Raw genomic sequence first — 6,834 nt, 5'->3', positions numbered from 1 at the left:
CGTGGTGGGCAGGACCAGATCACAGCAGCCCTGGGGAAGAGCATTATTATGTGCTGTGACAATATTTGATGAATTCATCTGCGCCTAGGGGAGCAGGCTAAGTAGGTGAATAAAGTGAGAATATTCTCCGTGACAATCAATATTCCTTCAATTGAACCATCTCTGCAGATCTGACATTTTGATTTTTCTTTTTGGATACGTTAACTGGATTTATGCTTCCGTATGGTGGCAATGGCAGGGAGAAGGGCCGGCGGCCAGGTGTGCAGTGCTTCGGGGGGCCCCTGGGGAGGTAGATGGGAGCAGGTCCATCTGCAGCAGATGCCAGCTGGGTGGCGGCTGGTGCTCCCCACCAACCTGCTCACCTGGCTGCTGCTCCTCAGTGCCGGGAGGCCCCAGCTGCCCGTGGTTCTTTCAGCTCCAGGAGCTAGGCTGCCAAAGGAGGCGACCCCAGAACCCGCCAGCCCTGAGCCCTGCCTGACCCAGACTCCCAGGACAGCTGCCTGCTCTGCTCTGGAGGGGACGAGGGGGAAAGCAGATGACTTTTTTTGGAAAAAATAATGGCAGTTTATTTATTCATTTATTTTAGCCACTCCCCATAGCAGGCGGGATCTTAGTTCCCCGACCGGGGGTGGAACCTGTGCTCCCTGCAGTGGAAGCTCCAAGTCTTTACCAGTAGACCTCCAGGGAAGGCCCTCAGACGGCTTCTCCAGGGTCCAAGAGAAGCCAGCCATCTCTGATCACTGCCCAGGTTCAACAGCTCATCCTGCCATTTGCTCCTAAATGGTGGCAAGTCCATGACTCTGGGTGAAGTTCATGACATCCTCGGCTCAGTTAATCCATTGGCCAAATAGAGCTGATGATAAAATGAACTTGTATTGAGTGAGTACTTTAGGCGCTAGGCAGTCTTTTCGGAGCTTTAGATGGATGGATGTACCTGATCTTCATAATAACCCAGCGGGGTAGGTACAATAATAACCCCATTTGCAGGTGAGGAAGCTGAAAGACACAGTTATGCATTTTAGGCAGGTGAGGTTTTTAAACTCATTTTGTCACTTAATAGCTGTATAAGTCAAGATTCTTCATGGAAAAGCATACAACTCAAAGGCACTTAGGAAAAAGAAAGAAAAGAGTGACAAGGATTGGCTTTGGTAGCTGGAAAGGGTTGCTGGAAGAATCTGAGGCGGGGGGAAGGACTGTAGAGGCTTCTAGAACCTTCTAGAAGCATCCCCATCCCCTGGAGGTGTGTGGGGGGAGGGCGGCATCAGCGCCCCGGGGATTGGAGTGGGTCCTCAGCCCGATCTGCTATCTTGCTCTCTGTCTCTGACGGGAAAGTGTTAGCACTTCAGTTGTGACCGACTCTGTGCGACCCCATGGACTGCAGCCCCCCAGGCTCCTCTGCCCATGGGATTCTCCAGGCAAGAATACTGGAGTGGGTTGCCATGCCCTCCTCCAGGGGATCTTCCCAACCCAGGAATCAAACTCACATCTCCTGCATTGCAGGTGAATTCTTTACCACCGAGCCATCAGGGAAGCATTCTGATTTCTCACTCCGATATTAACTGCTATTATCAGGCAGAATGAGGCGCTAAGATTGTCTAGACTTGTTCCCATGAGGAAACCTGGAATAAATCCCCAAAGATCACAGGGTGTCACTGATGGAAACAACCGGGCTGTTCAGAGAACATCCTTGTAGGCTGTCTGATTCTAGCCTTTCAGCGTCTTTGCACTGTTTTACGGTCCTGTGAGGTGTAGATAACCGATAGCAATGCAAAATAATTCTTTGTCTATAGACATGCAAATAAATTCTGTCTGGTGGTTCAATAGATTTCCCTCTTCCTTAAGGAAAGAGCCGGTTTCCGACTACTTGTCAATTCACCTCCACTTTCCTTCACTCCATGTAAAATTACACTTTTTAGATTTTTCCTCTGGATTAGTTGTAACATCTGCCTAGTTTCCCCACTAATTACTAAGCCAAATAAAATCTTTAATACATGTTAAAGTAGGAGAATCATGATTTTGCCTTTTTTGGGGAAAATTATTCTTTAACACTTCTGACGATAGGCAAGTTCCTAAGCAGACTGAAAAATAGTTACCGTGCCCAGTCTCCTAGTTGTTGTTCAGTCATTAAGTCATTTCTGACTCTTTCCATCCCCGTGGACTGCAGCACGACAGGCTTCCCTATCGTCCAGGCTTCCCTATCGTCCAGGCTTCCCTATCCTCCTTTGTCTCCCAGAGTTTGCTCACTCATGTCCATAGAGTTGGTGATGCCATCCAACCATCTCATCCTCTATCACCCCCTTCTCCTCCTGCCTTCAATCTTTCCCAGCATCAGGGTCTTTTGAAGTGAGTCAGCTCTTTGCATCAGGTGGCCAAAGTATTGGAGCTTCAGCTTCAGCATCAATCCTTCCAATAAATATTCAGGGCTGATTTCCTTTACGAAATTTGGTATGACATTAAATCCAGTGAGTTTTCTCCAGGCCTCAGTTTCCTCATCTGTAAAATGGGAGCAATAGTGCATATTCAAGAGGATGCTGCAAGAATTGCTAAGAGGCTTCCCCTGTGGCTCAGACGGTAAAGAAACCACCTGCAATGCGGGAGACCTGGGTTCGATCTCTGAGCTGGGAAGATCCCTTGGAGGAGGGCATGGCAACCCACTCCAGTATTCTTGCTTGGAGAATCTCATGGACAGAGGAGCCTGGTGGGCTGCCGTCTATGGGATCGCAAAGAGTCAGACACTACTCAGCGACTGAGCATGCACACATGGAAAGCAGTCAGTCTACACCTAGGCAGGTAGGAGATGCTTTATAAAAGGGAGATGCTGTCCCAGGGGCAGTGCTCGTGTTGCTGTTGTTACAGTTGGTCCTGGCTCGGTTGTAACAGCAGCCCATGGGATCCCAGGTGTTGAAACATAAGGAGGACAAGGGGCAGGGTGCATTCCCTAAGGCTCGTGTGACTGAGCAGAGCTGCAGGCCACCTACCTGTGCAGTGAAGGGGTTCTGCAGATGTCAACATGCACATTCCACCCAAAGTGCACTCGATATGGGAAAAGTACAAACTTGGAAATTTTAATGCAGTGAAAGTACATGGACGTGAAGACTCGGTTTCCACTTGTCAGGATGAAGGGGGGAGGTGGTCAGAGAGGCAGCAGAAGGGAGGTGGGAACACAAGAAGTTTTTCTTGTTGGCAGGAGATGATTGGGGAGGTGGTGTTTCACTAGCAAGGGAACAACAAAACAAGATATTGAACACAGTCCAGGGGGATCCTTTACCACTAGTGCCACCTGGGAAGCCCACAGTTGGGTGTAACCACATCCAAAAACAGCCAGACAGTCTAGCATGTTGGCCTGAAAGGAGGCCCAGTGTCCCCCTTCTCCAGGTCACGCTCCGTTTCCACTTGTTCCAAGTGGCCGACAGCTCACTGGGAAGCCAGCTGGAGGGTTGCTCTGGCCAGTCGAGGCGGGGAGGGTGAGGGTGGCAGGGGGTCCCGCGGAGAGCCTGAGGCTGGGGACCAGGGGGGCTGCTGCTCCTTAGCGCGTGTGTGCTGGGGGGCAGGGAAGGCTCTGAGTTTTGACCTGCAGCGAGACCGGCTGGGACCTGGGACCTTGATGCAGGGCTTGCACCTGCGCTTGCATCTCCTCCAGCAACAAAATGCAAAGAAACAGTGTGGGGCTGAAACTAACTGCGCATGTGCAAGCGGGGCAAGTCACGGACAAGAAGATGTACAAAGAGACCAAAAATCCCCAACTGCCACTCTTACAGGGCAGGGAACAAAAGTAGGGAAGGGAGCATGCCCCCTGCACAGGGCACCACGGAAGGGGTGGGCAAACCACCTAGGCCGCCCCTCCTGCTCGACCCCTGGACCCACCCCTCCCTTCACCCCATGTAAGGAGTCAGCCCCCTCCCCACCTTGGGGAGAGAGCAAGGGAACCTGTTACTTGTTCTTGCTCCCTCCTTGTTACAACAGGGGACCCAGTAAAGCCTTGCCTGAATTTCTTGTCTGGCCTCTGATCAATTTCTATTGATCAAAGAGGCCAAGAACCCCAGTTAGTAACAACAGAAGAGAACCAGATGGTGACTTATTGCAGGTGCCAGTGACACGTGATGCCCAGGCAAACCAACCTGGACATTTTCAGGCAAGACAGGTGATCAAGGAGAATCCCTAGAGGCAGGGGCGGCTGTCCCCGCTGGCTGGGGGACTCAGCTAGCCACACCCCTCTCCCACTCACTCCCAGGCTCATCATAACGTGAACCTCCATGTCTGCACTTACCCACGTCATCCCAGTAAGCTCCGAGTTACTCAAGCATGAGTTACTGGGTCTGATGAAGCTGCAGTGAAGGACTTTCTCACCCCATCCGCTTTATCCCAGCCACCCAGCGGGTGGGAGCTGGTGGAGACTGACTCTCCTCTTACAGACAAATAGAGCAGCTGTGTGGTTAATTTTGCAGCCCTCTCCCCTTGGCCTGGCTAGTCTGCTCTTTCTCCCCCTGGTATTCTTTCTTTGCTCACCTGGGCTGGCCGGAAATGCTGCCTCTTCCAGCGTCCCCAAGGCAACCGCTCTGGGCGCGCGGACTCCTGAACCCATGGCAACCGGCCAGCTGCGGTTCCCAGAAGACGTCCCCCAGCAAGGCTGCTGCTCTCAACTGGTCAGCAGGACCTCTCAGGAGGGTGCTAGGCTCCAGGGTACACTCCCTTCTTCCAGGAAAAAGGCAAGTGACCCAATCCCCACAGCCTCCCGCTTCCTCCCCCCTAGTTAGAACTGATTTGGGCTTCATGGGGTTATAGCAATTCTGTTGAGACCTAGAAATGAAGCAGGATTTTCACTGATCTTGGTAGAGGGGGCACTCCTTCTGCCTTTATTTTGTTCTCTGTGATGACCATCAAGCTTGACTTAGGGGTCTTTCCTTTTTTCATCCCTTTTCCCTTCCTTTGTAACCTGAATTTTGGATAGCTATCTATATCTCTCTGTCTATCCATCCATCCATGCATTTACCCACCATCCATTCACCCACCCACCCACCCATCTGACCCATCTATCCACCAACCAACCCACCCACTCACCTGCACATTCCAACCAGGGATCAGATCCACGACCCCTGCATTAGAAGTGTGGCGTCTTAACCACTGGACTGCCGACACATGAATTTTTTGTTGGAGGGACAAAAAATTGTCCAAAACACCCACTGCATCAGTAGGTGATTCTGTTGCTCCCTAGAGTTGGAGAATTATGGGAGATTCCTCCTGGAGAGGTACAGCAATCACGTCTTTCAAGATCTGTCTGCCCATGTCCCTGGTCTGTTCTTGAGGAAAGTTCTGCAGACGAGGAGATGCTGTCACCATGTTTACAGAGTGCTCTGAACTGGTGGGCACTCCAGATGCTGTTTCAGCATTTAGCAGAACAGCAGGCCTTGAAATCTGTCCCACCAGGTAGAAGGCTGCCCATGGCTGGTTGTTGCTGGAAGACAGACTGCGTGTGATATCCTTATGCATCATCAACTTCTGCAGAGAGGATGGGAATTGGTTTGACTCAAAAAGACTGAGCTGCAGCAGGAGAGACTGAAGTTAGACACCTGAAGGAACTTCCAAGCTTAATTTGTTTGGGTGTCGAGAAGACACAGAGAGAGGGCAATCACCCTCGGAAGCAGAGGTCATACCAATGACTATTTTTAATCTTCTGTAGCAGCTGGACTCCGTCTTCAGCAGCCTAACCTCACAAACATTCACGACTTGTAGCTGAGACCCAAACAGAGCTGTCATCAAATACCACTTCCCTCTCTGTCTTAGCGAGAAGGAAAACAAACAAAAACAAGGAGAGGAAAGAGATTTCATGTTTTTCTAATAGAACAAGGTAAGACGTGGGCAAGAAACAATTTCTGCTCAGCCCTTCCAAGCCGCTGTCACAGCCACCCCCCCTCCCCCAAAGCAACAAGAACCGCAAAGCCAAGTTCAATAAAGATGAAGAACAGTGTGTCTGAGCTTCTCTGGAATGAGCTGGTTGTCCCCAGTGAGGCCTGGAGGGAAGACAGAGATGAAGGGCTTTTGGAAATCAGCCACCTTTCTGAGCGGGTGGACGCGTCCGGGCTCTGGAAACAGGCAGCAGCCGGGACAGATGAAGGCCGGGCCTCGGGGGCTCCTGAGAAGCTGGGGTTGTGACAGGTGCCAATCAGCGCCATCAGCCTGCAGGTGCAGCCGTCAGGGCTTGACAGCCTCTGGTTGCCTTGGCTGCAGTCTGGCTTGGAGAGGCAGGTGGGAGCGAGAGTTTGGGGAGGCAAAGGGGAGGGCGGGAGGGTGGGAGCCTGCTTTTTGGAAGTGTTTGGCTCCTGGGTGGGTCCTGTCCTGGCAGTATTTTTTTTAATTCTTTATTTATCTATTTGGCTGCACTGGGTCTGTGTTGCTGTGTGAGGGCTTTCTCTAGTTGCGGCGACCAGGGGCTACTCTCCAGCTGCGGTGTGCCGGCTTCTCATTGCAGTGGCTTCTCTTGTGGCAGAGCCCGGCTCCAGAGGGTGGTGGGCTCCATAGTTGTGGCTGGCTCAGTTGCCCCCACAGCATGTGGGATCTTAGTTCCTGGACCAGGGATTGAACCCAGGTTTCCTACATTGGCAGGCGAACACTTAACCACTAGACAACCAGGGGAGACCCCCAGCAGCCCTGTGAGTCTGTGCTGGTCACTGCCCCTCCATAAGCCTGTTTCCTTCTCTGTAACAGGCAGCAGGTGGGCTAGACTGGTGGTCCTCCATGCTGGCGGGGCTTGGTCTGGGCACTGCTCACACGCTGGGCTGAGAGCCAGAGGCCTGGGGTCTGCATGGCTGGACTGTGGCCCTTGACAGTCTCTAAAGA

The 6,834-nt window shown here is 51.9% G+C and overlaps 1 long non-coding RNA gene across 1 annotated transcript; it reads left to right on the top strand.

The window, feature by feature from the left end:
* The first annotated feature begins 4,606 nt into the window (after positions 1-4,606).
* On the top strand, positions 4,607-5,964 carry LOC145540770 (uncharacterized). Its single transcript, XR_014078546.1, has 2 exons — positions 4,607-4,706; positions 5,425-5,964. It is a non-coding gene; the product is annotated as an uncharacterized LOC145540770 (long non-coding RNA).
* The last annotated feature ends 870 nt before the right edge of the window (positions 5,965-6,834 follow it).

Source organism: Giraffa tippelskirchi, chromosome 3 (genome assembly GCF_054371585.1).
Source record: "Giraffa tippelskirchi isolate mGirTip1 chromosome 3, T2T-mGirTip1v1.2.pri, whole genome shotgun sequence".
Taxonomy (NCBI): Eukaryota; Metazoa; Chordata; class Mammalia; order Artiodactyla; family Giraffidae; genus Giraffa; species Giraffa tippelskirchi.
This window is presented reverse-complemented; position numbering and strand designations above follow the sequence as displayed.